At 50.3% G+C, this 6,143-nt stretch overlaps 1 long non-coding RNA gene across 1 annotated transcript; it reads left to right on the top strand.

Annotated features, from left to right (window-relative positions):
- The first annotated feature begins 438 nt into the window (after positions 1–438).
- On the top strand, positions 439–2,966 carry LOC125433203. The gene is made up of 2 exons (XR_007244614.1): positions 439–549; positions 1,585–2,966. It is a non-coding gene; the product is annotated as an uncharacterized LOC125433203 (long non-coding RNA).
- Positions 2,967–6,143: the final 3,177 nt, after the last annotated feature.

Here is a 6,143-nt window from a genome sequence, read left to right on the forward strand (position 1 = left end):
CAGGTGGAGGAGTGGGGAATCAAACCCGGTTCTCCAGATGAGACTCCACCTGCTCTTAATCACTACACCACGCTGGTGTGAAGCCTCCAGGCCGGGCAGCAGTCTACCTTGGCAGGCTGCCTCCCTCACCTTCCCGCAGCCAAGGACGCGCCAGAAGGACCTCGCCTGGGCACGTTTACTCAGAAGTAAGTCCAGCTGGGCGCAACGGGTGTGTGTGTAAGGACGGCGCCAAGCGCGATCCCGGGCGGGTTTGCTCGCGAGGAAGCCCAGCCTGCACCTGGGAGCGCCTCTCCCTGGCGTTTGCGCCGCTTTGCCAATTCGGAGCCCGCGATCCCTCCACTGCCCCCTGCGCCGTGATGCCGGCCATCCGCCGTGGCGCCCCCTTTCCTTCGTGGTTCAGCTCCGCCCCCTCCTCCCCAATCGCCCCTTCCCCGTCCCTCCTTCCCCGGGTCCCCCTTCCTTGCAAGCCTTTGCTGCCACGCCCCCCTGCCTGCTATTGTGCAAGAATAGGACTAGGGCGAACGTTTGGAGCAGCTTCAAGATCCTCTGGTCAGTTTCCTGGCTCCTTTTTGGGATGGCCAGTTTGTTCCCGCTGTCAAGTTTGGGGAAAGGGAGGCGGGGCACCGGCAGGAAAGAGCTCCCAGTTGCCTTTCAATTTTTCCCCCTCTTTGGGATGGGGGGAGGAAGTTCCTTAAGGTCTGGCAACTCCCCAGCACGTTTGAGAAGCCCCACCGCAACGATCGTCGTAAGGAGGGCAAGGCAGCAATGGCCGTTATACCGATCGCTATACCGCTCGCTATACCGATCGTTGTAGCGATCGTTATACCGATCGCTATAACGATCGTTCTAACGATCGTTATACCGATCGCTATAACGATCGTTCTAACAATGGCAATGGAGGAAGGCGGCTCTTGCCGGCGGTGCCGTTTTGGGGAAAGGAATGGGGGAAAGAGGCTCCTGCCGGCTGCCGTTTTGGAAAGGGCGGAGGGGGGAGGGCATCCCACGGAGGCGGGACTTCGCCTCCACCGGAAGCCAAGGACGGAAGCCCCTCCCAGCGCCTCCTGGGCAATGGGCCTCCTGGGCCTTTCACCCCGGACAGCGCGCCGGTTGGGCTGCCGCCCCTTCCTCCTCCCGCTTGATTGGCCGGCGGGTCCGGAAAGGCGGAAGTGGCCAGCCGGCCCCGGGAGCGAAGCGCCCGGAGGGGAGGGGAGGGGAAGGAGGAGGGGGGCCCCTTCGGCAGGGACGCCCGCTGCTGCTGCTGCTGCTGCTGCTGCTGCTGCTGCTGCTGCTGCTGCTGCTGCTGCTGGAGGGTCGTCGTCGCCGCTGGGGGGACTCTGGCCCTGACGGACGGGGAGGGGCTGTCAGTGGAGGAGCGCTCTGCTGGAAGGGCCTGGGGGACGGTGGGTCCGTCGCTTGCAGGGGGGGGAGGGGGCAGCAGGTGGGGGCAGCTCCGGCCCATGAAAGGGAGGCATGCATGCATGGGGCCGATGCTCCCTAGCCATGCAAACATTCCCCGTAGACAGAAAGATACCACAACAGAGAGAAAGACTCTGCCTCCTTTTAGTACGGTTTTTCTGTTTTCAGGGAATTTTAAAAAGATGGAAGATGGAGAAAAGGGCAGAGACTGAAATAAAAGAAAATGAGCAAGGCAAGAAGAAAAGGAATGGAGACAAAAACACAGTGGGAAGGGGATTCAAAAGAAAGAAAGAAAGAAAAAACAGAAATGGAGACTGTACACCGCCCAGAGCCCTCTGGAGGTGGGCGGTATAAAAGTCGAATGAATGAATGAATGAATGAATGAATGAATGAATGAATGAATGAATGAATGAATGAATGAATGAATGGATAAATAAAACATGGCCATCCCAAAATGATGCCTCGCTTGCAATCTGAAGTGGTACAATCCAGTCCACCACCTCTTTGACACTTGTATGAATCCTGAAAGTACCTCTGTTGATTTAAGAGGAATCAATAGGAAGGAACAAAAGATCCCCGTTGGAGATCAATTCAGATCTGCCATGGATCTAGAGGACGGGAAAAGAAAAATCAAAAGGAAGTTCTTGGTTGAAACAGAAATTGAGACTCACCCTTAACTCTGATATTCTAGAAGGTACCAGTATGTCAATGAGGTCATGGTTATCTCTTAGGTGAATAGCCAAAGGAGGTTCCTGAATCCCAAACCTACTTTTTAAAAAACAGGTAACTTGCTGCTGACAGTGGTCTTTGTTACCAGAACTGAGGGTGTCGTATCGCAACCCTTCCAGGCCATTTTAATTTTGCTGGGCAGACCCACGCACCTGTAGCTTCCCAACTTGACAGCTGCAAGGCTATGAAGGCTTTAAAGGTAAGCACTGACATCTTGAGCTGAACCCAGGAACTGATGTGCAGCCAACAGAGCTATCTTAAGATAGCTGAAATACATCAGTAATGACTCACTCCTGACAACAAGCAAGCTGCCACTTTTCGACTAGCTGCAGTTTCTGGGTTCAGCTCAGGTCATATTCAAGGGCAGCCCCATGAAGAGGCTGTTATAGTAGTCTAGTCTCAAGTTTACCATGGCATGGATCTATGTGGCCAGGGTTTCCGAATCCAAGAAGGGAGCTGGTTTTTGAAATGGGAAAAGCTGGAAAAGCACACACACACCGCTACCATTTTTCCAAGAGCAGAGTCAGAGACCCCCACCCCAACTGCTCCTCCGCCTGGTCCTCTTTGCTGCTCCCCCAGCTGCTTTTTATAGTTGGTGGGGTTGGGGCAGTGCCCAGTCAGCCACCAACAGCAGGACTTCCTTCCCAGTCTGGTCAGGTAAAGTGGCTCTGCCTGGAGTGTTCCTCTGTGATTACGCAACCTTCTCTTGTTCCTATAAACTGACGACTGTCTTCTCCAAGAAATATACCTACCTGGCTGACCTGACAGGGCAGGCCACCACAGCTACATTGCAATATTTTAATAAACACATGCTGACTGTTTATTGTGTTTGTGAAGATGTATTCCAGTTGTTGGTTTTCACGTGTGATACTGCCCTCTGCTGGTGCTACTCAGTAAAGACTCCTCATGGCACAGGTGAGCAAATGACAAAAATCCACGCCCCTTCCTCACCCCGAAAGAGATTGTAGTTCACAGGCAAACTGGAATGTTCTGGGTTTGTTTAAACTGTAGCCCAGCCACAGTTTCTCTGGGTGGCCAGTAACATGTTTCTAACAAGAGAAGTGCTGGAAGACCGTCTGCACAAGCCTCGGCCAGGAAACTCTGCCTTATTGCCTTTGTTTTGTGGGCCTGCGTCTGTATCACAGCCTGTCTTTCCCAGTCTCCCAACGGTTCATAAAATGCCATTTTGGAGCCCGCTGCAGTATAATGGGAAATGAATTGGCAGAGGCAGAGGTAGGAACAGAGATACCCAGTCCGATTGCATTACCACTGGGGGGCCCAATTTGCCAAACTAGCGAAGCGCTCTCTGCAACACCATTCGCTTGGAGAGACTCTTGGATCAAAACAGCTAAGAGAGAAACATACTAACACATGGGAAGATTCTAGATCTTTGTTATGGTTGTTTTGGTTCTATTTTAGCACCAACGCCCGGTTGTCCTGCCTCATTCCCAGCCACAGAGAATCTGGTTGATCAGCCGCTTAACTGTCACGGTGCTGCTTTTATTTGTCCTCTTCATTTTCATTTAATTCCTGGCAAGAAACACACCCACCCACCATGACAATACTCCACCTAACGGAGTCCCATACCCTGAAATGCTCCAAGGCATCAAACTGTCCCCATATCCACTCAGGCCACTATTATAGGATCTATTAACATCAGTTGTGCCATTTTGGACTCATCCATATGATTCCGACCATCAAGTCATCAAGCCCAGTCTTGACTATTTGGACTGGCCGTGGCCCTCCAGCATCCCAGACGGAAGCCGTCCCTTCACACCTGGTTCTTTTTCTGAGCTGGAGCTTCCAGGGCCTGGGCCTGTGACCTCGGATGCTCTGCCACTGAGCCACTGTCCCTTCCCATCAACGTGACGTGTGTCAACAATACTCTTCCGCCTCCACACAGGGCAAGTCCTTCAGTCCCCTACATTTATAAACATTCAGTCTGACAACATGATTGCAATTTTCAGAAGCCAGCTGGAGACCAATCTTTAGCGACACCCAGTTGGTTGTTGATATCACCATTCTCCAAGAAAACAATTTCCAAGGGTGATTCCAATGTAAAACGTCTGAATCAGAATTAATAAACAAAACAAAAAAAGACTGCATTTCCAGAAGCCCGTCATGCCCCTGGACGGCTCGACAATGAGACTTCATGTTGAAAATATTTCCTTTCTTGAAAACAGAATCACGATTAAGCATTTAGACTCCCATTGACAGAACTAGAGTTTGCATGCCGAAGGAGCTTCCGTTATATCATAAGAACACAAGAAAGAGCCTGCTGGATCAGGCCAGAGTCCATCTAGTCCAGCACTCTGCTACTCGCAGTGGCCCACCAGGTGCCTTTGGGAGCTCACATGCAGGAGGTGAAAACAATGGCTTTTGCTGCTGCTGCTTCTGAGCACCTGGTCTGCTAAGGCATTTGCAACACGAGATCAAGGAGGATCGAGATTGGTAGCCAATAGATCGACTTCTCCTCCATAACTCTGTCCAAGCCCCTTTTTAAAGCTATCCAGGTTAGTGGCCATCCCCATATCCTCGCCCCCGTTGCTCCGCCCTTCCCTCAACAACCAAGCTCCACACCACCAGACACCACCCTTCGGTGCCAGTTCCCAAGTGGGGAGCATTGTTCCCAAGGGAAGGCAGAAATATGACCTTCACCAAAGCGATCCATACTCCCCAGCACTCGGAAGCGCGAAGCAAGCAACCGCATATCAAACTAATCAGCCCCTGCAGGAAAGCGCAAGTCACAAGCCGGTAAATGGAAGCATCCCCAATTTTAGGTTCCCACATAGAAGAAATTACAGGGTCGGGCCAGAACAAGGCCAGGTCGCGACAGAGCCTTAACAGGGACCCAAAGATTCCTTGGCCATTTCAGGTATTAATCAAGTTATTTTTATTGCCAGTTACTGCTGTTGTGAATCATTTTGACTTTGCTATTGTGAATCATTTTGACGTATTTGTACTTCCTGCGTTCCATGGTTCTTTGGCCCTGCTTTTGACATCTTTTCCTTCATGGCTTCATTTGTATCTTCACTCTAGTACAGCGATTCCCGGACTGGGCACACATGGTGCCAGCCGGATGAATTCTGTTTTGCTTAAAATAGAGATGGTGGTTTGCAAATAATTTCTGGCCACAGGTCTGCTTTTTAGTCCTTCATTTTTGATCTAAATATCTAGAACAACTTTTATACACAGAAAACATGGATGCCGTTATCAAACATTTGTGGAGCTTGCTAGCAGGTAACCCTCAAGGACTTGAAGAGATCATTTCAGTTACCCTATACCAGGGGTAGGGAACCTGCGGCTCTCCAGATGTTCAGGAACTACAATTCCCATCAGCCTCTGTCAGCATGGCCAATTGGCCATGCTGGTAGAGATGATAGAATTATCAGACCTATTTTATCTGAAGTTCTACTTTCCCACACTATTTCTTCTTTCTCTCCTGGCAGCTTCCATATCCACTCTTCTTTCCCTGCTTCCTTCCCGCTCACCAACCAACTTTTATTTGCACCCCAAGTCTTATACTTTATTATTTATTTACTTCATGCACACTCCAGCTTTCTCCCCAATGGGAACCCTAAGCCATTTTCATCCTTCTCCTCTCCTCCATTTTGTCCTTGTTGGAAAAATTCTAATAGTTTCTCAGTAATACAGAGACACGTGGATTGGTTCAATAGCGCACATAAGCTTTTATTGCAATAAAGCAGGACAAAGAGCTGCAATCAGTCAAAACCAATGTCCAAAGAACACATTTCAAAAAGCACCTTTTATACAGTTTTCAAAGCAAGCAGTTTAATTTTGCAAATACCTAATTGGCTACATTTTCCCACCACCCATTTGCCTGCTGGAGATTGATCTGATGTCAGTATGGGCTACCGCCCAGGCCACTTACAGGGTGGAATCCAACCCCCTCTATCTCTTGTTGAGAAAAAGGGTTTGTCTGCTAACCGGCAACCATATCAGGGGACCCAGGAATGGTTCAGCAGAGCCCAGAAGAG

The sequence above is a fragment of the Sphaerodactylus townsendi genome, linkage group LG05, assembly GCF_021028975.2.
Source record: "Sphaerodactylus townsendi isolate TG3544 linkage group LG05, MPM_Stown_v2.3, whole genome shotgun sequence".
In the NCBI taxonomy this organism is placed as follows: domain Eukaryota; kingdom Metazoa; phylum Chordata; class Lepidosauria; order Squamata; family Sphaerodactylidae; genus Sphaerodactylus; species Sphaerodactylus townsendi.